The following is a 24,669-nucleotide window of genomic DNA, read 5'->3' as shown; positions in this document are numbered from 1 at the left end:
TTCCCAGAGTAGGGAAAGGTCATTACTACTGGCATTGGAGATTAAAAGTAGCTTTTGCCTTATCAGAAAACATCTTCAGTTAAATCAATCAGTGCATGGGTTTCTCAGTCTGAGAAACAGTCTAATGAGCAATTTGCCTTTTCATAAAAGACTTGCAATGATATCATTCCCATTGTGTTAATTATCAGTGTTTTTACAAATTGGCCCAAATCATGACTAATTCCATAGAAACGTTCAGAGCAGGCGTGATTCTGGGGAAAGCTGTTGTTTGCCCCTCAGTCTGGCAGAGATGGTGGGACAGCCTGACTTGGCAGATTCTGTTAACCATAAAATCAGGGTTTGGAGGCAGTGCCATTCATCTTATGGAGCACCATAAAAGCAGTTCAAGTTCTTGGTGATTTTTTTCCTCTGGGGTATGGATGTGTATTTCAGGTAAATGCTGTGATTATTTTTTCTGGTTTTTATATTAAAATTGAAGTATTTCATTTTTCTCCCCCCTGCACCCAGTGTATTACAGCTTAGATGAAACCTTAAGAGAAACTGTGCAGAGGTTATTTTAATTTTTAATATTACTTTATCTCATGAGATTTTTTTTCCCTAAATCTTCTGGTGGCCTTTATGTGTGTGGAAAATGAAGTATCTGAAGTAAATAAAGTTTGGGAACCAGTTCTTAGAAATCTAGTTTTAAGAGCATAGTACATAAGCTTGGGCTTTCTTCTGGTACTGTCTTTGTCCCTATAGTATATATTTGTTTGAAAGGGAAAGAAGAAAAACAACTAGCAAAGTAATACACTCAACTCTGTACATTGCTTGGCTCTGGAATTCCTATAGATCAATTGTTTTCTTTAAGAAACAAACCCACAACTCTCTGTCTGTTATGTGTGCATTGAGCAATATCTATATATTTGTTACTTCAGCTGAGAGCTGGCTTGGCTGCCCTGTGGTGCACATACCCTGAGGAGATAAATGCTTTTCACTAGTTCCTCCCACACACTTTTCATTTTCCAGGGAAGCACTTTCTAATTCTAGATCTGGATGCTGCTAATGTTTTGAATCACTCATCATGGTTTTCAGCACTCACTTGTTTTTGCTGTTAAATGTATATTTTCAGTAATAGAGGTTCATTTTGTGATGCTTTAACCCTCCTTCTTCTTCAAAAGAGCAAATCCCTATAACTTGGGAAATTTTTAGTTTGCTTTCATGAGAACAACAGGATTTCAGGCAACTTGTCTGTTTTGAGTTCAGATATAAATCTCTGGCTTCTACAAACTTCTTCTGTGTTTTATTTTAGGGTGAGTTTTTTTGTTATTTTCCTAAGAAAAGAACGTCCAGCTAAATAATCTGCACTTGTAAAACAGGATGTGTATTGCAGGTGGATATCTTGTCTTCATAGCATGAATATCAGTTAATTTGTTCTTAAGTTTTTTGGATGTTTGACTGCTTTAAAATTAGTTAAGAAAACACCCTAATGAATTCTAAATATTTGTTTCAGATTTTTGTTTCATCCTGTATTGACCACCTGCTGCTGAGAGCTGGAAAGTCTACTTAGGGTATGTACAGCAGTTAATGATTTCAATTTCACACTGAGTTTATTCTGGGTAAAGCAGGTCAAAATGAGATTTTGTTGTTGCTGTTTCCTTGTAATTATTGTTGAAAATCCTGATTGTTAAACAGTGGGTGTTAAAACAGAATTTCTTGGTTTGTTTCTTTTCCTGAGCCTCCCAGAACTGGCTTTTCTCTGACAGCCTGTTCATGGTCCTTCCATTCAGCCCGAGGGTACAGAGGTGGGCAGACCTGTGCAGCAATTAATTTACTGTACAAGGGAGGAGTTTGCAAGGTGTTTTCTCACCTATCAAAGCCACTTGGCTGAAAATTGTCTGACCAGTCCCATGTGCTGCCTTTTGGAGCAAAATACTACTAATAATTCTGTGTTCTCATGTTCTGCATTTCTGTAGTACAGAAGAAATGGGTCTCAATAAAACAAAATCTTTGCTGTAGGGGTGCATAGCCTAATCTGAAGAAGTTTAGCTGAAAGCAGAAGTAGAGAAGTTCAATCCACAGAATTCTTTGTATTAGAGGAGTTTATTTCTGGTCTGCATATTTTTGATTCCTTGTGACACCCCGTCTCCAGGGTGAATGGTTATATTTGAAAATTTCAGTTTTACTTCTCACTGTACTTGGTATTTCTGACTTCTGCCTTTACTGCTGCTCATATATATGGATGTTTGGAATATTCTTACATTTGAGTGTGGCTAGAATAACTTGTTGGATCCTTATTTTTTCTTTGTGGTTTGGTTTCCTCCCCTTTCTACAACCTTCCCTGTGGTTGGTGGTTTCAGAGCCTGTATGAATTTTTTTTTTTTTTTGGGCTTTGGCAGGTGACAAAATTAATCTCCTGCTACTTCAGGAGCACTTTTGAATCTAACTCTTGTGGATGTGGTTACCCTTATTTAAAGCTTTGATATCACCGAGTTTAGAGTCATTAATGTTCTTGCCTGGACTGTGATACAATTGAGAGCAAAGGCTGCTTGCATTTCACCTGGAGCAGGTCCCTAATGGAGCTTCAGGCTGTGATCTTGTATCCATAATATAAATCTGTTTTCATCTTCAGGAATCAGCAGAGGGTCACTTAATGTCTCCTGACCATCTAAATTTGCAGGGATAGATATCTTTATTCTTCAGTAGCTTACTCCTGGATGTCATCAGCTTTTCTTAAACTTCAGTTTTCAAGCTTATGATGAATATTTGCTTCTCCTCTACAATTTTTTTCCCTTCCCTTTTCTGGTATGGGATGATGTTTGTTTATATTATGCAGTTAGTTTTTTCTAAGGAATTCCAATCTACTCTTACCACTCCAAAGAAAAAGTTTGAATGGCTTAAAAAATAGTAGCCTTCACTTAAGTTGGAAGAAACCCAAAGTATTTCAGTTGGAACCAGTACTGATATTTTTATCAGTTAAAATCAAAATTTGTTGCCTTGTGTCTCATGTTAATTCTGACTTAGGATTCATATGGAAACCCAGACACTTGAAAAATATTTCCTGGACATGGCAAACTAATAGTGTGGGAAATCTAGAAAACAAGGGCAGGGGGGTGGGAACAAAACATTTTATCATATATAAAGGCCTGCAAATCAGATCTGTGATTTCAGGGGGTTTATAATGCTTCCTTTAATTTTGTTTGACCTTTTGAAAGGAACAGCTCTGACTGTCGTGATGTCACAAAGCAAAAAGTGCACTTGTATGTTTTGTGAAGTGAAGCCAGTTGCTCCCTGGAATACGTGGTTCCAATGAGTCATATCCTGGTAAAACCATGACAACAAAGTATTTATTAGTTTGTTCGGTAAATATCTTGCAGTACCTGCCTAGATAAGACTTCATAAAAAACCAGCCCAGTGAATAATAAGGCTGTGAAGTATAATGTAGAGTAAGAGGAAACGGTGGAAAATCTTAAGTGTAGATTGCAAGTACTTCTGATTTGTCAGGTTTATATTGAAGTCTGATTTTTTTTTTTTTGTATTTATTTATTTCTGGCTGGAGATTTGATAAGAGGAAAGGATAGTGCTACTTGCTCTTTGAAAGTGGTATTGTATATGCAAATACTGCCAAGACATTTCCAGTGGCAGTGACAAAAAAATGTACTGCATCTCTTACTTATCCAGCTGCTTTATAAACATTTACTTTTTGTATTCATATTGCAAAAAGTCAAGCTGTTACTTGTACTATGATAGTCTTTTCATCATGTGATCACATACTTTGTTCCACAGAATCACAACCTGTTTGCTCCCAGTCCCTTTGTCTGTTCAGGACGTATTCAAGTCTTCTCTTACAGGATGGAGTTTTCAAGTGTGTTGTGGTAGTGCTGCCTTCACCTCTTCATCCCATGGTTTTATTAGTGTTTGTACTGGATGGAGTCACAGAACTTAGGATGAAAGGTTTCAGTTTTGGGTCTGGGCTCTGACATGCCTGTTTTTGTTGTAACAGTTCAAATTTGCACTCAGAGCAGACCTCTCGCTGATTTGAACAGCACTGAAATCACTCGGCAGTTCTGTATTTAACTCACTAGGTATCAAGGCCATGAAAGAAAAACAGCAAACTTGACAAAATGACTCTGCTAACATCATCCAGAATCCCTGAATGCCTGGAGGAAAGGAGGCTTGGGGGACTTTATTGCTCTCTATAACTGCCTGACAAGAGCTTATAGACAGGTGGAGATTGGGCTCTTTTTCCAGGAAAGAAGGGACAGGACAAGAGGAAATGGCCTCCAGTTGCTCTAGGGGAGATTTAGATGATATTAGGAAAAATGCCTTAACCAAAAGGATGGTTAAGCATTGGAACGGGCTGCCCAGGGAGCTGTTTGAGTCCCCATCCCTGGAAATATTCAAAAGATATGTAGATGTGACACTTGGTGACCTGGTTTAATGGTGGCCTTGGCAGTGCTGGGCTGATGCTTGGACTAAATGGTCTTGGAGGTCTTTTCCAACCAAAATAATACTATGATTCTCAGATAATGAGTGCAGAAGACAAAAAAATCATAAAATAGGGATTATGAGCAGCAGTTCTGTTCAGGTTTATAATTCTGACTTACTCCTCAGGTCAGTGTTTGACCATGGTATTGGTGCAGGCATTGTAGATAAAAATGTGTCATTTTACATGTATTTACTGTGTGATTTCAAACATGCTGGTCAGCCATTGGCAGGAGGTGCTGCCAGCCCTTCCACCTGAGGAGCAGCTTCCAAAGGATGTTCTCTGGATTGTATCTCTACTGCAAGTGACTTCAGGTACTTTCCAGCTTTGTGGTTTTATTTCAGGTGGAATTAAGCTAGTATTGGATGAGAAACCTTGTATCCAGCATAACATTTGTTTAAATACAGTACTGCAGATGGAGAAATGAATGTCCCTTTTATGTCTTATGGTTAGAAATACTTCCCTAGTGAAATCTCAGAGATCTGGGTTATTGTGTGTTTTGGATATTATGCATTTAATTTTGTTTTAATACATTTGAGGCTTTTCTCTTGACATAAAATTTGTTTCAAAAGATTTCAGTTGGCACTTGAAGGTGTAAAGAACCACTCTGTTCTCAAGTGTAAAGATAATTAATGGATGTTGCTCCTTGCCAGGAAGACCTACATGCTTATAGCTCCTCCTGGCTTCTGGAAGTGGAATTTTGCTGGGCTTGCTGACTGGTTTGTTATTCTGGACTTCTGGATCATTGCAGAAAGATTTACTTTGCCACCAAGGTTAGGATAAACTTCAGCGTCTTCCAGGCAGGCTGGGCTTGCATGTGTGCAAGTTCAGTACAGAACATCCTCTTCTCTCAGGCTGGGCCCTTCCAAGGGCTCTGTGCTCTGTCTGTGCTGACAGGCAACTCCAGGGTTTTCAAAGCAGTGAGCTTGAATGTAAGGAACACAAACCACCCTCTGTGGTGCCTGGTGCCTTTCTGAGCTCTGTCCTGGCCTTTGCTTGGCACAGCTGATACTCCTCCTCCTGTCCCTAGAGCAACTGTTGTGTCTTACAGAGACTAAGTGGGCTTGGGGGAATAAATTTGAGTGTTTGGGGTATTGTCCTGCGTTGTTTCATCCCTCCATGGAGTTCAATAAAACTTCAGCCTGTCTGGATTATCTTGGAATATGTTGTGAGATAGAATGAAGCAGAGCTTCAGTTTCCCCTCTGGAGGTGCCAAAGGTCTTCTGATCCCAAACAAAATATTTGTTTTGGTTGTTAGCCCTCTTGTAAATGTGAATAGGGAAACATCAAGCAGAAGACAGTCTCACTCCGTAAATAGTTCTGCTTGGTAATGCAGCTTGGATGGGCCTGGAGCAGCACATTCTGATGATGCCAGGGATAGCCATGCACTGCTGCTGCTGCTCCCTTCCATGCTGTTCTAATGGTAGGTGTAAGTAATGATATTCTAGTTATTACTTGAGGTAAAGTTTGTAGCTCTGCTTCTTTGAGAACACTTAGCTTGCTCAGTGGTTATGTAAAATTGGCCTTGGATCCTTTATCTTGGTTAATGGGTTAAGGTCTGCTCTGGCTGTTTAGTGTAGGAAATGCACAAAACTTTTTAACTCTGGCCTAGGAAAGTTTCTAAAAGCAGCAGGATATTCTGAATCTTTGAACAAGACCATTCTTATACAAAATAATCAGTGATAATGTGCTCCTCACTGCTAGGTGGTAGATTTCTTAACTTTCCAATACGTCCAGGTTTCAGATACTTAATGAATCAGCTCCCTACAACCTTGATGTCCAAATATACCTTCCTGTTGTAAGAAGAAAACCTGAAGAGAATTTTCTGAAAACATAAGAAAGACCAAGATTCAAACCAGATGGATTCAAGTCTTTTCAAGGCTTAAAAATTTCCATTTTTACCTTAAAAACTGAGTGAAGGTTTCCAGGCTTTTATGACAGTGTTTGTTATTAGTGTAGCATCTCAAGTTGTAGTGTGGGGCAGGTTGGAATGAGTGTCCTTACAAGAGAAGGAACATTAGGGGATACAAATGTACTGACATGTCATAAAATATTTGGGAAAAAAAGGGCCAACTTGATAGGCAGGAGGACCAGCAAGTGCCAGCCCAGGGGCTGCCAAGGTTGGTTTGTGTGTGCTGTGCTAAGGGAAGGATCTGGGTTATTTCCGGGCAGACATTCATGGAGAGCTTCCTCTGAAGGGAAGTGGGCTCAAGTGCACTTCCTGACACGTGTTTTAATTAGCACTGCCTGGGAGGCAGGGAATTTCACTGTGCCTGGTGTTTTAGCCTAGCCCTTATCAGCCCTGTGCAAAGTGAAAACCATCGCTTGTCTCCTGCATTTTGGCACACGGTGTTCACAAGCACCAACAAAATACTGCTTTTATTTATTTTCCCCTTCATCTCAGTAGAATCACAAAATAATCTGAGTTTGAAGAAACTCATAAGGATCATTGAGTCCAGCTAAAGTGAATGTCCCATACAGGGATCAAACCCACAACCATGGTTTTATCAGCATCAAACCCTGACCAACTGAGCCAACAGTCCTTGTTCACTTTTGATTTACTAAACCCTCCCTGTTTTCTCTGGTATTGCTGTCTTGCTTGTAATCTCATTTTGTTTATGCAGGGTTGGTTATTCTTTCCTAGTTTTAAAGCTGGTGGGAAATCATGGGATGATGTTGGAAGCCTCTGATGTGACTCCTTTCCTTCTCATTGTTTCTAAGACACATCAGTTACACATGAACACCCTGGGTAAAACCTTTAAAATCAGCCTGACTCCCCTTTGTGCCTGATGCCTGTAGATAATTTGGTTTGGTTATTCTCTGTTTCTTTGAGATGTTGCATCACAATTCCTTAGATGCGAATTTCTTTTGCAACTATTGAGTTTTTGAAATAATCCAGTGTTTTCATGTGCTTGAGTTTCATGAAATCCATTTTCAATAACAAGAATTAGCAAAAATAGTGGCTTATTTTTTATGCTTTTGTGTACTGCCCACACGTGTGTACTGCTGTCTTGAGTACAGACTAGGTGACTATGAGAAGTGATATGATTAATTTTATTTCTTTCTGACCAGTAGCTGTGTATCAGCACTCTCTTTTCCAGGCAAGAAATAAAACAGACAACTTGAATTCCCTGTCAAGAGTCCAAACATACGCAACTTGGGAAGCATTTTTTTTAGTAAGGAGGATGCAGAGTACACAAAGAGGCAACAAGAGTCTGTAACTGCACCTGAAAATAAATGCATTAAAGGAGATGAAATCTTCTGTACCACGAGGGAGCCTTGATCACCTGGCAGGAGTTAATATGTGTTCCAGGTGCCACTGAAATGTTGCCCTTTAACAACAAGTGGAAGGTTTATTGTTAGCAGTCCACTCCCAGCTGTGTTGTGGAAGGTGCAGTCTTTAAATTACTAACCAGGTTTCCCGTTAAAAAAAAAGGTCATTTCTTTTTTTAGATTTTAGATTGTGCAGAGCAAAAGGGCACACAAAAAGTCATGGTTGTCAACAGGACCCCAAGCTTGGCATTCCAGGTTATTTTTGTATGTATTGTAAACAGGTGGCTGTGTTGTCATTTCCCTCTTTCAGGATCAGTCTACTCAGCTGAACTTTCAGGAGAGGATGGTAAAAGCTTGGCAGAATTGTAGAGGGTTTTAAGGTCCAAAGAAATTGGGACAGCTGTAATCACGGAGTTCTTGCTTCAACCCATTCCTTTTTTCTAAATGATCTCTGTTAAGAGCAATATCCAAAAGGAGTGGTAGGCTTTTTCTAGTAGTAAAAAATAAATTAGTGTTATACTTCCTTCCCTTTCTGAAAGTCTTTTTGTGTTTTTTTGCTAGTAGTAATATTCCTGGTAGTCTAAACTGAGTTGCATCATAGTTATTTTAAACAGAACAATTCAGTCTGTAATCCTCTGCCTTTAATGTGACTGATGCTGACTCTTATAAATCCCTCTCCATATAAATTTGCATTGGACTCTTAATATGGTGAATAATTTACCTTAGAAGCCTCTGCATAATTATTTTTGGTTTGGAAAAAATCCCAAGCAAGCAGGATGTTAATTTGCACCTCCTTTTTGTGTGGTGTTAGGAGCTCTCTATGAATCCTCCTTTGATACCTTAAAAAAAAAAATTTCCTAGGCATAGGATGTATTTGAATCCAGTTTGAGCCTTGTGCTTCTACTCTATGCTAAATCCTAAAGAGGAGGGGCCCTGAATGAAGGTAAATGAACATTGACTTCTGCATCCTTTTGGAACATTTGTTTTTTTTTTTTTGGTGACTTTGTTTTTAATTCAAGGCCCACTTTTTCCAGGAGCTCTTGTAGTCATGTAAGTATTCAATGAAGAATAGAACATTTGGTGTGGGTGGTGAAATCTGGGCTTCAGTTCAGAGTGTTCCTCTTGATAAGGTCTGAAGAGAAGCCAAGCCAAAGCTACCTGGAAGATTTTCTTTGAGGGGGGTGTGTGTGTATAAACATATGTGGTGTGAAACTTCCACCAGCTACTCTTCAACTTATTGAAGGGAAGGTTTAAGCAAGACCTCCACAATAAATCCAGAGTAGAGTGACATAAAAAATCACTGAATATTGATATTAACATAAAGAATTAGTGGTTTTGGTGTTACTTTTGATAACAAACACGTAGCTTTGAAGACATAACCTAATGCACCTCTCTCCCCATAAAGGAGAAAGAAGGACATAAGGGAAACAGTAATGTACATTTCTTAATATCCTTATGGTCTCTGTATTCATATATCCATATGTCCAGAGAATGCTGCTGCCATCCCTGCATTATCTATGTGCCAGGAGTGTGAGAAATAGGGGTCAGAAGATGCCAGTTTAGCTTTTCTGACTAAAACTCTCACTAAAGGATCAAAGAAAATCTGCGGATGTTACATTCAGGGTAGCATCACACATTGAAAAAGTAGTTGAAATGTTAATACAGAGTTAATTTTTTGTTGGTATCTAATGCTTCTCTGATGTAAGTTCTGCATTTCCTAAATTTAGTGGTCAAGTTGTGGAAGCACCGAGGTGGGGAAGGAGTGTTGCACTCAACTGGATGGCTCTACGAAGTCACTTCATTCAAATTCCTCACCTTGTTTATATTTTTAAAGAAAACATTTAATTCATCAGTTTGCATCTGAACTGTGAAATATTGTCAAAATTACACAATTTCTGTATAATTTTAGTGAGTTAGATGGAGTTTAAATTTGTTGCTTTAGTATGTACCTATTTTTCCCTTTTTTTTTTTTTTAATAATTTTTCAAGATAAATGACTGTGAACATGTGGACTTTTGAAAAGCAGTTTGTAGGAAGGACACAAAGTTTAGCCTCAGGGCTAAAATTTTTCTGGTTAATTCTAGAAGATTACAGAAACTGATCAAAAGGTTGGTTCCTTTTGGGGTGATAGAGTTATTGTTTTTCTCAGGCCTGTTAAGTGGCAGCAATGTAGAATTTCTGCAAATTGGCCCAGTTCAGTTAATCCTGATTTTCACATTTGAAAGCATCTATGTTTTCTGTGTAGCTGATTTGAGGGCTGACATCACAGCCAGTCTGTTCAGGAAATCCTGGTAGCTTTGCATTTTCTTATTTTACAGTTCTCTCATATCATTGAAATTGCCTAAAATGTGTTTTGAAGCAAGGACATGTTTTGATCTGCCCACTGTATCTCAGATTTCTCAAGAATACCGAAATTTGAAGGAGGGATGGAGTCAGGGATGTGAACAGCTCAAGGACAAGAAAACCTCTCCAGTACTACGATATTCCTTTTGGTAGAAAGAGAAATAGACAGGAAAAATATGGTCTTGGATGATGCAAATAATGATACACAGGAACCATTTGTAACTTAAATGGGCTGGTTGTTCACAAATTTTTGCTAAATTCAGGAGGCATTAATAGAAATTACATTGAAATATTCATCTCTAATTGCTTAGGCTGTTGGTGTAGTGCATGTTAGAATTTATTTCATTTTGTGGTTTATAATATATATTCTGTACATAGCTTCTGATACATTTTTAACTCCTACACAGACTGCAAATTAAATATTGATTTGTGCATTGCTGGGTTTTGAGCTTCAAAACACTTAAGAGTTGTGGTTAATTGATCTCCAGCTCCAGACTAACACATGGAGGTTCTGAGACCAAGGGATCTGAATTATAAATTACAGTATGTTCTACACACATGGTTCATGTATTTAACCAGTTTCACAAACTTAATATTAACTAGGTTTTTTGTGCAATTTGCTCTTTGAAATGCCTGTAAATGTGAAAGGAGAATAAGGATAGAACAAAATAACTAACAGGCTACTGCTGGCAAGTTTTCTAATGCAAAAATAATTTTAATTGCATGTAAAATCTTTGAAAATTCTGCACTCTTACCATTGACCTTGTCCCTCTTGTGTCATTCAGTTTCCCAAAGACCCCAAAAGACCTAGATTTTTCTGGAGCTTTCAGTCACAAATATCAGTATTTAGGCATTAATCAGGGCTGCAAATCCAGCCCAGGAGTGTTCCCCAAATAGGTTTCCACTCACTTAGTCTCACAGCTTAATACAGAGGAAATAAATAAATTTAATAAATAAATAAAAACATCTGTCATGTTTTTCTTGAATGAGAGGATTTTGTCCCAAAAAATAAATTTTTGTGGCTGCTGTCTGAGGCCATATGAGTTGTTTTTAATATTTTATGCTACTTAAAAGTGTTTGGATTTGTCTTCATTTGGTTCTTAATAATGTTAGAGTTGGCCAGAGGACAACAGATGTAGCTCCAACCATCAGCAGTTTATAAGGAGACAAATTTATCCATTCATGATCTATATGAAAGGAGCATCATTGAAAGTGTTGTGTGGAAAAAGTTTCTATTTCCTTATCCCCACTGCAAACCCCAGTATATTGGCATTTTGAATGACTGTAGTTTTAGGGTTTGCAATAGAGGCCAGGGAGGCAGTGGGGAATCAAATCCTCTGGAACTTTAAATCCTGGAAGAATAAAGTCAGTCCTTTGTTTCTCAGTATATCTTGGTATTTTTGTACTTTGAGGAAGATATTGAGCAGTTGGAATTTTATGATATTAGTATTAAATTCTACAAAAGCCAGACTTTTCAGAAATAGACATCAGAAATTTTGGATGTAGGACACTTCAGGAAGGTGAAACTGAGCAGTCTTGCATTCAAGTGTTTTGGCAAGAGCTTTTGAGTTGAGTCATAGCAAAGTCACTGCCCAGCCTCAAAGCTGCACTTTGTGATTTTTGGAACAGTGTCTAATTAATTTGTCGACTTCAAATTTTAGAGCTGTTGGTAATTACCAACCTGTTGACATTGTCACATCTGTCTGTAGACATTAGACAATGTCTTCATTAGAAAAGTCTGTGTGGGAAGTACCCAAAATCCTTTTTAGTTCTTGCTTTTTGTGAGGCGAACTAAATGAGAGCTGGTACATTGTAATCATACATCAGTGGTTTAAGCCTTTGTGTCTGTGCTCTGTCCCAGGTGGTTTGGACCAGAAGTTGCTCTTGTTCCCAGCACAGAAACTCCCTTGGACAGAATGAAACCACTGCCAGTCACCACCCCTGACATCTCTCTGTGGTTGTGTTATTAATGACAATATTGTCTGCTGTTATCTCAGTTTCCCAAATAACAAGGCTTGTGCTGCTTGCCATCTCTCTGTTATCCTCTTCCCCATCTATTTTTTGGCCATGAACTGGTTCCTACCAAACTGCAAAAGGCAGAAGCTTCAAACCACAACTGGAAGGAGCTGCTGCTGGCAACAGCAGCATTCACACCCAGGATCATGGAATCATTTAGGCAGGAAAAGACCTCTGTTCTTTTCCTGATGACAGCAGGAATAAATACATTTCAGACTGATCATCAGTTGCAGAGGTCTTTTCCAGCTTAGATGATTCTGTGAGTTCCCCTTGGATGTCCCCCAGACCTGGGACATTTGGAACATTGAACCTTGCAGAGCACTGTGAAGGAGGGGGCTGGGGGGTCAGGTGAATTTCAGAACTGTGCTGGCTTTGGATAAAGGGGCCACAGTGATGCTGGTGCTGCCTTCTTGCTCAGGGGTGTTCTGAACACTGCCATGGTGTTGACTATAAGGGTGTGTGGTAAATAATGCTTTCTTAAGCTACTTGGAAAAGTTTCTCAAATATAAGTTTGGTGTTTCTTAATAATATTTTAATTGTGTTAGTGGTGAGGCACTGGCTGAGGTTGCTCAGAGAAGCTGTGGCTGCCCTATCCCTGGAAGTGTTCAAGGCCATGTTGGAGGGGGCTTGGAGCAATCTGGTCTAGGGGAAAGTGTCTGTGGTGGACAGGTTGGAATTTAGGTGACCTTTAAAGGTCCCTTCCAGCCCAAACCACTGTGATTCCAGCCTTGCTGGGCTACTGGGGAATGCTTTAGGCATCTGACAGATCTAATCCAGCCAGATCTGCTCCAGGGACCTGAGGAGGTCAGAGTTACCCAGTTTACCCCAAATTCTTCTAGAGGATTTCTGTGGTTTTTCTCTTGGCTATGGAGACACACTACATAGGTTTCCTTTGGGCCTCATGACTTTTGTTACTCTGTGATTCAGGAATTGGGGAAAAGGGAGATAAATGGATTTAGTTAGATTGCATTGAGGTGGCAGCAGAGTTTACATCCCTGTTACTTTGGTGAAAAAATTCTTTTTGGTCCTTTGTGCTTCCTGTGGTTTGTTCTGAGCTTTCAGTGTCCTGTTACTAAGAACTTGTGCATTTCTTCTTCTGTGGGGCTGCAGCAGACAAATACAACTTATTCCAGCTTCAATTCTGTGACAAGTTGTTTGCTATATGCAGCCTAAAATTCCTTTGTACTGTCACAAATGCTTAGTTTGCAGGATGAGGAGGTAAATATTAACTGTACTAGAGCTGACACTGGTGTAAGTACACACTGCAGTTCTCTAATTTGATCTCTTTCTTCATATAGTGAAAAAGATGTGTTCAGAAGTTCCTGAAATACAGGCATCCTTGTGCAGTACCTGCCTGACTTTGTGGCAGAATTATTTTAATGTATTCAAGCAAATTTAGGTTCATGTCCATTCTGAACCTGATTAGATCTTGAAGGGATTGAAAATGAGTCTCTTTAATAATTACTGGAAATTTGGATAAGGTTTTTAATTTGGACCATTTTCTTATTTGTGCCTCAAGCTTGAACTCACAGGGTGAGTCTTACAATACGTTCAGGAGCAATTTGGAGAGGGAAGACTGGGGAACTGGAGACCTTGATGAACTAAATGTTCTTTTCAGTATTTTAATGTAAAATTTTAAATAATCACTGCATACTTATTCTGCACATTATGAGAGGCAGAAGATACAGTTACAATGTATGCTAAATAATTTAGTGTACTGGGGTACCTGACACTTCATACATGATAAAGTGAAAAGTAGATTATAGAGTAATTAAAAAAATGTTCACCTTCTTCCTGTTACTGAGGTTAGAAGTGCATGAAACAACTGTCAGGTCTGCTCTGGATCATCATTGTGACCAAGTTCAGTTCTTTGTTCTTACTCTGGTGGAATTCAGTGGCATCTGACTCTGTCCAAGTTGGATCAGAAGCAGAGAAAGCTGGATAGGTTTCTTTTTGCTCATCTTCCCTGTTTCAATGCCCAATGAATGATCAGAAATGGAAAAGCTTTTTAGAGAATAAGTCTCAGATAATATATCCTTGTTTGAAATAACTAAAGAGGTGAACTGATGTATTTTCATTCTTGTGAAATGGTGGGGCAAGGAATAAACTGCAGTATCAGTGAAGAATTTTAAAAGCTTAACAATACTTCTTTTGGTTTAGGCTTTATTACTCTTGCTGTCCTTTCTTATGGATTATATTGTGGTACAAAAGATTTACGTTTTTCTGCCTCCCAGCACTCATTGCTGAGGCAAAAGCCACATTTATACTGTACACTTCTTTGTAGTCTTGAATTCTTACCTTTGTGCAGAAAATATTTGTTCACTGAGTCCAGCCTACACAGGACTGTACCAAATACCCTTATATAATTAGGGTATTTGTGGCTCTTTTCTCTTTATTCTTAAAGGACTGCATCATGATTTCCTTTATGCTCCAGCTAGCTTGGTTTGCTGATAAGGAATTGTTACACATCAGCAGGGTAGGTATTCACCATAAGTATTACATTTTATATATCAACAAAGCAAGTTGAAGTAAGATGTAATTGTACAGCTATACACTATGTAATCCCTTGACATAAATGGGAAAAGCTGTTACTGAAATATTTGTACTTTTCAAGTGAAGCAGCACTGTTTCTTAACATCAGCAGGAATAATATATTTCAGACTGTTTTAACAGTAGATGCATTTTGTATTTGATTTTTCTAAGAAGTCATGTCTAGGTACAAAATCATAGCTTTAAAATCCATTTTAAATAAACTTGTAATACTCTACTTAAATACTTACAGGGCAAGTCAGAGTTTCTAAGGGACTTAGTGATTCTTAGCTAAGAAAGTAATGAGCGTGCTTTGTGAGCAGCACGCCGTCAGGATTCCTCTCCCTGCCACTGCCCATAAAATTGGCTTGTTAGTTATTTATGAGGAAAATTGGTTTGACAGCCCTGAAGGCAGAAGTGTTCCTTTCACAGTACCATGTGCCATGGTGCTCTAGCCCTGGCCATGGGATGAGAGCAGCTGCTTCTTGGAGAATCAGCTCCCACCCTGGGACCATTTGGGTACCTCCAGCTCTGGGACTGAACTGTGGATGTGTCTCCTGTAACCTGGGTTATTTTGGAGATTCAGACTGTCTGTTGAGACCTCCAAACACATTTATGTGGCAGCCTTCTGTCACTGTCTTTATACCTCCTGTGGATAATCTAAGTAGATGAAATTGAATTTGGGTAGGGGTATAAACTGGTATTTCATCCTGGACCTAGAACATGTTCTGTTCTAACCTGTGCCTTTATCCAGCCTGGGTTTGGCCAGAAGCCTACACAGGAGAATTTGTCGTTGCTGGCATTTTTCCTTCTGCCCTGCTGTCTGGAGTTTGTCAGCATGGTACAAAGTAGTATTTTAGGAGATCTGACTTCAAAAATCACAGTCATGCCTTGTGTAGGAAGCGTGACTCGGGTTAGCTGCTGGGGAGTAATTGCAGCATTAACTAAAATCCACAGCTTTTAGACTTGGAGTTTATAGCATATCTAATATTTATCTGCCACCCAATATGTAATGAATCTTGGATCTTTCTGCAAGTATTTCTGGTGGTCTTAATCTGTTTCATGCCAGAGGCAGGGAGAAATAATGCTTTCAATTTTGTCAAATTAAGTTTTTACTGTGCATTAAATTGATTAAATAGAGCAGCAGATTAAGGGGGAAAATGCTATCTTAAATTGCAATTCAGGGCTGATAGAATCTTAATGATGCCAAGCTGAAATTTTTCAGTGGGTTTGTGGAAATGAGAATCCATTAATCATACACGCTTGACTTCGCGCCGTGAGGAGTTGGAAACAAACTCTTTGCCTTGTTGCCTTTGCCCAGATGAGTAATGGCCGACCTGGGAAGGTGCAGCCAATGGGAAATGGGAGCTGCAGGTGTCTTGTGCTCTGTCAAACCAACTGGGTCCCCTTTTGATCAGGTCCTTGCAGAGCAGAACTGTTGGGGTTTCCCGTTACACCAGTGCCGCTGTCTCTGAGCCGCTCTCCGACGGCGACATGACAGAACCAATTGGGAGAAGAAAGCCTGTCCCATGTTGTGTGCTGCAGTTCTTCTGTCTGCACTCTTGTCCCCCACTGCCCCCTCTTTACCTTCAGAATTTAGTGTTGTCACTCATCTCTTTGAGTTTCTTTGTCCTGATGTATGTGTGTATTTTGTATTTTTCTTTTTCCTGTTTCTTTTTTTTTTTAATTCCTCCCGGCCTCACTTGTCATTGTTTTTTGCTGTCTTAATTAATTCTCTATTTTCCATCTGGAAAACTTTATAAAAGGGGACAGAGAAAGCAAAAGAGAAGCCATGGGAAAGTTTTTTCTCTATTTCTTTTAGTGCATCAATGTTGTGGTGTGAGGAGGGAACCGGCCTAACACAACTACTGCTAACATACAACATATTAAGAAAAGAGAATTTTGTCAGTTTAGATGAATACATAATATATTGCTCTGTAATGTCTCTTCTGCTCTTTCCTGATTTATTGTCTTCTGTTGACCCTCAACTCCTGTTTACCCTCTGAGGTAGGCTCTCTGTCTTTTTGGTTTATGAAGAACTGTGTATTCTTGTAAAATGACAGAAAAAGCATTTGGTTTTATCTCCTTGCTAATTCTCATTGCCTTGTGTGTGCTCTGGTGTTTGACAAATAATTTACTTGACCTAGATCAAGGTCTAGGTCAAGTAAATTATTTGTCAATAATTCTTGAATTGGTGTCTTCGTTGTCGTTCCCCCCCCAGCAGAATGACACTTGGCAGCATGTTGTGTCTCCAAACACTACAGTATTTGAAAGTGGGGTTACATGTGTCCCTGGGAGGATGTCTAAGACTTGTGGAAACACCCAGATGGCATTAAGGGAGTTGTTCCCATGCATATGGTGGTGAATTTATTGGACTTTTTCTATCACAGTTAGTGTCCTTAATTCTCTTATTTCTTATATATGGTTAAGATCCAAAACTCTCTTGTTTTCACTGTAGAACTGATTTCAGCCTCTGTAGCTCTGGCTGTAAATGCCTACTTGGTGTGAAGGGATGTTGTGCTTCACTTTCAGAACAAGCTCCAGCTGAAGCAAATTCTTTCTTCATCCAGGGTGTCACAATTAGGCTAAGAAAACCCTGGTATTCTCATTACAAATGAATTTAATCTTATTTCTTGAGACAGGTTTGTGTATAGAGCAAAACTTGGACAGCTGCTGTCAAACTCGCTGTGAACACTTTGGAGTAATCCCATTGTGAGCAATAAAACATGTTATTTCTTAGGCATTATGTCAGTATCTAAGAAGCATTGGAAGTGTTAACCCCCCCCTTTTTTTGTGATTCTTTGGGTTTTTATTTTTGTTGTTGTTTTTGTTTTGTTTGTTTGGTTTTGGTTGTTTTTTTGTTGTTGTTTTGGTGTGTTTTTTTGTTTTACTTAAGAACAATGTGTGTGCAAAGCTGATAAAAGTCTGACAAACTATTTTGTGTGTCTTCTTTACTGGAAAACTCTTAAATATTTTGTCCCCACTCTGTGCTGCCTGCGTTGATTATCTTCAACCTTCTTTCACCCATCTGTAACTTCAAATAAGAAAAATGTAAAACTTTATTTCCAGCTCCTGAAAAACTGCTGTAACAATGGAATCCATGTGTGGGCCAGAACCATGGAAACAGCATAATTTTACAGTGGTGAAACATGAAAGGAAGTGACTCGCCCAACTTTCTAAGAATTTGTGTTTTAACAAAAAAAACCACCCAAAACTTGCAAAATACTGTTCTTATATTCTAAAAAAGAAGCTTTGGGTGGTTTTTTTTTGTTTTTTTTTGTTGCATCATTAATCTGTTACTCTAAAGTCTTCTAACTAGTTACCATTTTATAACCAAAACAGAACTCCCACTTGACCCCCCTCTAAGAAAAAAGTTTACATTGTGGTCTGGGATATGCAGCTCTGTTTTGAACTTTTAAATACTTTGCCTGAAGTAATTCCTCCTCATTCTCTCCCCTTCTGGTTGTGCCCTTGGCACAGCTCATTTCTGTACCTGGAAACACATTTATTTTACATTCTGGAACACCTCTGTGCTAAGTTCCTGTCAAACCAAAGCACAAACCAGCCTTCACTGACATGTAGAGCTAATTTGTATTTCAGTGCAGGAACTACACAATCCTGTCACCTTTTGAAGACGTGGGTTACTTGTGGTGGCACACTGTGTGTCACAAGTCCTTCACGGAAAATGACAAGGGAGCTTCAATCATAGAAAGCAATGTCAAGACAATGTTTCTTGAAAGAAAAACATCCACTAAAGGTATCACTTGGAAGAGCGAGTGCTCTGTAGTACAAATAGGGGGTAGCTACACACGTATAGAATACATGTCTACAGCTTTCCCTAAGCCTGCCTGAGGGCCTGAATTGTTATGTTCATAAAATGTCACAATATTTCCATCAGGATTATGTGATTGCAGATCATAGCACTGGAGATGTTCTTGATAAATCTGAACTACTGCCAGCACACACATGTTCCTCCTTAAACATCTTAAATGCTTTTAAAGTTTCCTGGGCTCGTTTAAACACATCTCCTTTTGTGATAAACCATTAAATGATAAGAATATTCAGTATTTTTGATTGAGTAGGTGTCCTTAGAGGTGATGTTTAAGCTCCTGACTTCACAGAGCTATGACAGGGAGTTGAAGACCATGAGAATCACAAAATCATTTTAGTGTGAAGAGACCTTTAAAATGGGTAGTTCCAGCTGTTAACCCAGCAATGCCAAGGCCACCACTCAACCCTGTCCCCAGCAGCCTCTTCCAGCGTTTCACTGCTTTTTCTGTGAAAGAGTTTTTCCTGACCAGGCTAAACCTCCCCTGACACAACTTGAGGCCGTTTCCCCTTGTCCTACTGTTTGTACTGGGAAAGAGACTCACCCCCACCTGCCTCCAACCTTCTGTCTGGGAGTTGTAGAGAGAGAAGGTCCCCTCTGAGCCTCCTTTACTCCAGGCTGAGCCCCACAGCTCCCTCAGCTGCTCATTGTCAGACTTGTGCTCCAGCTCCATTCCCTTCTCTGGACATGCTCCAGCCCCTCAGTGTCTGTCTTGTCATGAGAGGCCCAAATCTGAGCACAGGATTTGAGGTGTGGACTCCCCAGTGCCCAGCACAGGGAGACAATCACTGGCCATGGTGTTGCTGATAGAGGAGATGCTGCTAAATAAGACCAAGGACTGCCCAGCCCAGCACTGACCCTCAAGAGCAGCAGAAAATGTTATTTACACAGAGTTTGTATGCCTGGCCCACTGGCTGGTGGCACCTCTCTGCATCCTTCTCTCTTGCAGGAATTGCAGGGAGCTGAGTGCCTGCTGTGGGGAGGGCACTCTTACTGGTTTGAACCTAATCTCCAGTAATTTCCTCAAATGCTCCCTAATGCTCAGACTGGCAGAATTTGTTGAATTGTGGTTCTGCATTGATTTGGGTTTTTCTATTTTTTTCCCCTCTCTTCTTTGCATACCCCCTCCAGTTGTTCTGTGATCATGTTCATGCTGAGCCCTATGTCCTCCCTGCTGAGGGGGGCCCAGATTTGGTAATCTGGCCTTCCTTGGCAGCTGCTCCATCCCTCAATCACTTCAGCTGCCCAGCTCTAGACATCTCTGCCTCCTTCTGGTGCAGAGACCAGAACTGGACACAGCATGTTGATGCTTTTTTGTTTTGCACAGTAATAGGTTTAGATGCCATGTTTTCAGTACCCTTTCTAATGAGACACAATGTTTTATTGCCTTTGGCCAGCTACTCCAGTTGGAGCTGATGATTTCAGAGAAAACAGTGACTCAGCCTTCCTCCCGCAGTTGGAACTGGAGAAAGTACAAGTGTTACTTGGTTAAGGAGGTATTGCTCAGAAATTTTTTCCCAGATGCATTACATCACAACCCTGTGTTGAAGTGCAGCTGCTGTCTTAGCAACTTGCTTAATTTTGTGAGATGCTTGGTTTTTTCCCCCGTTGATATGACTTTTGCTGACCCATAAGAGCTTAATATGACCTGCAGACTTGCAGAGTTCACTTACCCATTTTGTGATGCTGAATAAAACCAATTATTGGGAAACTTCTCTACCCAAATGTCTCTTCCCCATAGGCAAAAGGTGCATATAGTACTTGTGTAGATACTGAGACTAAATTCTTTATCTGAGTTGCTTAGATACTGCATGTTCTGTAACTCAGTATGTAATGAGATTGATCCCACCTGCCCTGAGTAATGACTGAGTGATTTCTCTAGCTCTTCTTAATCTCCTTAAATGTAACTTCCACCAGAACCTTTTCAGTTAATATCCCACTGTTCAGTGTGCCTGGTTGAAAATTTGGCTCCTGGTGGCTGCATAGATAACTCAGTGGTCATGCTCAGTGATGTGGTGTAAATGAATTTGAAGTGTCAAGGTGCATACAGAGTTCAGGGCAGAGTTCAGCTGAGATGCAGGAAAACACAGGTGGATTATTCTGATGGTCTTAATCAGGGTTTGTATTTTTTCAGTTTCTTGTATTTAAGAAGCATGAACAGAGTGATTTTGGAGAAGTAGGAGAGGGGAAATTGAGATTTGAAACTGTTTAATGATTTTTTTGGTGTAGATGCTGTAAGCTAAGGAGACCCAATTCCTATTTTCAAATAGGAAGAGGAAAGCAGGTACATACAGAAGAGGGGGGTAGTTAGAGGAATGTGACAGTAAACTGACAACAAATGGAGAAATTATGGAAGCAGATATGAACTGAAGGTGTTCCTGAGGTGTGGGATGAATCATCTGGTGCTTGTACTGGTGCAGCACCACAAAGCTTTTGCATATTTAAAGGCACTTAAGTTGTTTCAGATGTGGTGATCATCACACCATAGATTGCCTTGTACTTGTTTTATCAACCAAACACTTAATTTGAGAAAACCCTTCATGTTCTGTTCAGTGTTTCAGTGTGTTCTCTCGTTTTTCCTTGATAAATTTTGTGTGGCTTTTGTGTTTCAGAGGCAGCAGCTTGCCTTGGAACTAGTGAGTGCTTAAAGAGAACTTCTCAAAAGCACAGCACAGGCTGTGCACGTTGCAGGGTGTCACAGCGGTTCATTGTCGGCTGCTTGCTCGTTAACCTTTTCAGCAGACAGAAATGAGAGCATTAAATCATTACTGCTGGTACTCACAGCTGAAGCAAAGATTTAAACCAAGATAATAAGGGACTCCAGTGCAACGTGGATCTCCTGTGAAGTAGGGCTGTAAACACAAGATGTGTGGTTTTGAATGCTGAATTTCTTCTGATCTCTGAAGCACAAAGGAACTGCTGCCAGGTTTAGTGGATGGAGGTGTCTGTCCTATAACTGTGCCCCCTCCATCTCTCCCCAGGGTAACAGATGAAGATTTGCAGCTAAGCTGGATATTCAGCTGCTGCTGTGCTTAAGGCAAATGCAATAAATATGTCAATAAGGGGAAAAAACTCTAATCTCAGTAAGCAAATGGTGGTTTTAGTGCTGTTAGGATTGACATTTGAATACTGTGTCAGCTATTGGTGTTTGCAAAACGGGGCTGCTACTGAAAGCCAAAACAGTTGGAGCACTTAAGGACTTGCAAATATAATAAAATGTTTAGGAAAAATGGTCCTTTACAGTGAGGTACTTCTGTCATTCTACATGGCTAGTAAATGAAAGGATTTTATTGGGTTGCATTGAAAATTGCCCTAAAAAGCTGCCTTAATGTGAAATGATATAATAAAAGGTTGTTAGCATTCAGCCCTGCACATTGCTAAATTAGAAGTAGGTTAGATGTAGGTTACAAATGAGATGCACTTTTAATCATGAAGGAGAAAAAAAATACATAGGTGAAATAATGCAACTGGTGGTTTATACAATCTTTTAATCATACTGGAAAAATTTTAATAGCTTTTCCTTAATAGGTGTGCTATCAGGATGAATTCATTGTGTCTTCAAGGTCTTTGTTCAGTAGATTAGATGGATAAATCCTTGAGTTTCTCAACAAATGTAATTTTACAAAGCTCTTTCTTTTTAAAGTTTACTTGTGTTTTGTGTTTACTTATTTGCTGTTTAAAAAAAAGAAAAATATTTTTACATAGATTATGAGATCTCAGTTTCATGGAAGAGCAGAGGAACATCCTTTTAAACCTGCCAGAGAATACAGGAAAGGAGACTTCCAGGTGGTTGGATCCAGCCTCTAAGACAACATCCTTCAGGAGCAGCCACACAAAGGCTAAAAGCTGAATATGCATCTGTATTCCTAAATTGTTTTGGTACTGTGACTAAATAGGAAAATGGCATTTTGTGTTGAGTCTGTGATATTCCTCATCTAGTTGCAAGGATTGTTGTCCAGTGACATGTGCTGCTTGGCTTCTTGGAGACTGTGGTCTGTGGTTCCTTGTGTGCTGCGAGCCTCCACTTTTCCCTGGAAAGAGAGATTGGTTTGTGAATTGAATATCTGAATTAATTTCAAGGGAATGCTGTTAGGCTGGAGTCAGCCAGCTCCTGCTGCAGGAGAACAGGATTAAATTTCTTGTGGTCTGCTGCTTACCACAGCTCTGGAAAGAGATCAGTGCTGCAGATGGGGCAGAGTCTGAGCCTCTGGAGTTGTGCACTGAGCCATATTCTGGTTTTACCTTGAGGCAGGAATAGGAAGCTCACAAAACATTCCTGGTTTTGATGATTAGATGTTACTCTTGGAAGGAAGATTTTAAATTGCAGCTCCATTTTCAAGAAAACATTCATTAAAACTCTGCAATGTAAAATGCAGTTTTATAAAAGCAAAAACAGTGGTAGAGAGATCTGGTCCTCAAGGCATCCATAAATCAGAAAAAACTATTGGTGCTGGGATCCACAAAGCCTATTTGGGGACTGTAGTGCCCAAAGCCATCTAAGTGCATATAGAAGCAATAATAGTATTTTTTCTTTAAAATACTGTCCTTTCTGTTCTTTGGAGAATTCATAACTGGTTTACTTGGCAAGTTTTCTTTGGCAGAGGATCTTTCTTATTTTGTAGCACCCCTAATGTAATTTCAGCTTGTTCTTGATCTGCTACAATCATCTATATCCAATATTACAGGAACCTTGCTTGGAAAGGAGCTCTTGAGGCCATCTGCTCCATCCTCCCAATATCTACATGGGATAAAATCAGTTTTCTCTGAGAACTGATTAGCTTTTACAAAGTATGTACAAGTTTGGATATGATAAAGAATATAATGTGAAAGTAATTTTTCTTTCTGCCTGTTCAAACTGGCAGTTTGCTCCCTGCCAAGTAGCACAGGGAGATACTGAAGAATATAAATGCAGAACACGAGTGATCCCTTGAAAGGATCAGTAGGAGCAGCAGCACTTGAAATATGATTCATTTTAGATTTCACTTTGAAGAACTACTTTGGAGCAGATAAAAAAGTAAGATTGGTTCCTGTTGTACAGCTGCTGTAAATGTGGTTTGTGTGACAGCACTCCAAGCACTCGGAAACTGAGTTGTAGGAGAAAAGTCAGTCCAGGCCTCGCTGATGTGAGGGAATCCTTCCCAACAGGACAGCTCTCCAAAATGCTCTCAAGCCTCTCATTTTAGTCACAAACCAGATTAAAACCCTAAGTTTGGGTTTTTTCCTCTTCAAAACTCAGCACTGGTTGAATTTCTCCTCTCTAGAGGTTGAATTGCTGTAGTGTGCTTCAGAAAGGGGGAAGTTTTACACAGCAGGGGAGGCAAGTTTGTAAAAGCTACCTGAAATGAGTGGCTGCCTGAGGTAAACTCTCAGTTTACCTCTCTGTGGAGGAAGTTTGTAAAGTGTGGCCAGAATCCACTCATCTTTTTTCAGTGTTAGATTTTAAATGAAAAACCGTTTTTGCAAATAAAGCTAAGAGGTTTCAAGCCAGAAAATACGAGAGTGAGCTGGAGAGATGGGGCAAACTCAATGATAAGAAAGTTCCTAAAGTGACTCCAGACTTAGAGGAACACCTGAAGGTAATGAGCATTTCACTTATTGTTGTGGTGTCTGGATACACAAAGGAGTGGAATTGTTACTGTTATCTTTGGAATTGTGAAATATTTATTTCATTTATGAATTGACATTTCTGCAGTGGCTGGTGTTTGCTAAAATTAAAATACATCAGCCTGTAGAGGACTTTGTGCTTAATGGCAATAATTGAGTAATGCCATAGAAGTAACCTGCTAAGTGCACATATGCACTTTTGAGTATACTGAACCAACCTTCAGGCTTCAATTTCTTCTGTCCAGTTTGTTTTTAGATCTAATGTATGTCAATTAATGGTAAAAATCAGTCTCTTGCACTACATTGTAATAGAAGAAGGTGCAGTTGCAGGAAGCTGTTCAGTAAACTTGTCCCAGGGGTGCAGCATCTCTTCAGTTAATGCACTTGTGGGACTAATTTGCAGTGGAACATGGAAGTAAGAAATCTTCACAGTGTTGGACTGACACCATCAGCACTGCTGCTATATTTGAGTGCCCCATTTGGGAAGGTCCTGGTGCAGTAACAGGATCTGTGTGAGCGCTGGCAGGAGAGGTGACAGCGGAAACAGCGGCTCAGGTGTTAGGGACAAACACTGAGATATGATCAGGTCTTCTTGAAGTTAAAAATCTCTG

The 24,669-nt window shown here is 39.7% G+C and overlaps 1 protein-coding gene across 1 annotated transcript in view; it reads left to right on the top strand.

The window, feature by feature from the left end:
• The window catches only part of PTK2 (protein tyrosine kinase 2), a 189,932-nt gene that overhangs the window by 13,482 nt on the left and 151,781 nt on the right, over positions 1-24,669 (top strand). Inside the window, exon 2 of the mRNA XM_050971676.1 lies at positions 1,493-1,550. The gene's annotated coding sequence lies outside the window, so the exon portion shown is untranslated. The remainder of the gene's footprint in view (positions 1-1,492; positions 1,551-24,669) is intronic.

The sequence above is a fragment of the Serinus canaria genome, chromosome 2 (assembly GCF_022539315.1).
Source record: "Serinus canaria isolate serCan28SL12 chromosome 2, serCan2020, whole genome shotgun sequence".
Classification (NCBI taxonomy): domain Eukaryota; kingdom Metazoa; phylum Chordata; class Aves; order Passeriformes; family Fringillidae; genus Serinus; species Serinus canaria.
This window is presented reverse-complemented; position numbering and strand designations above follow the sequence as displayed.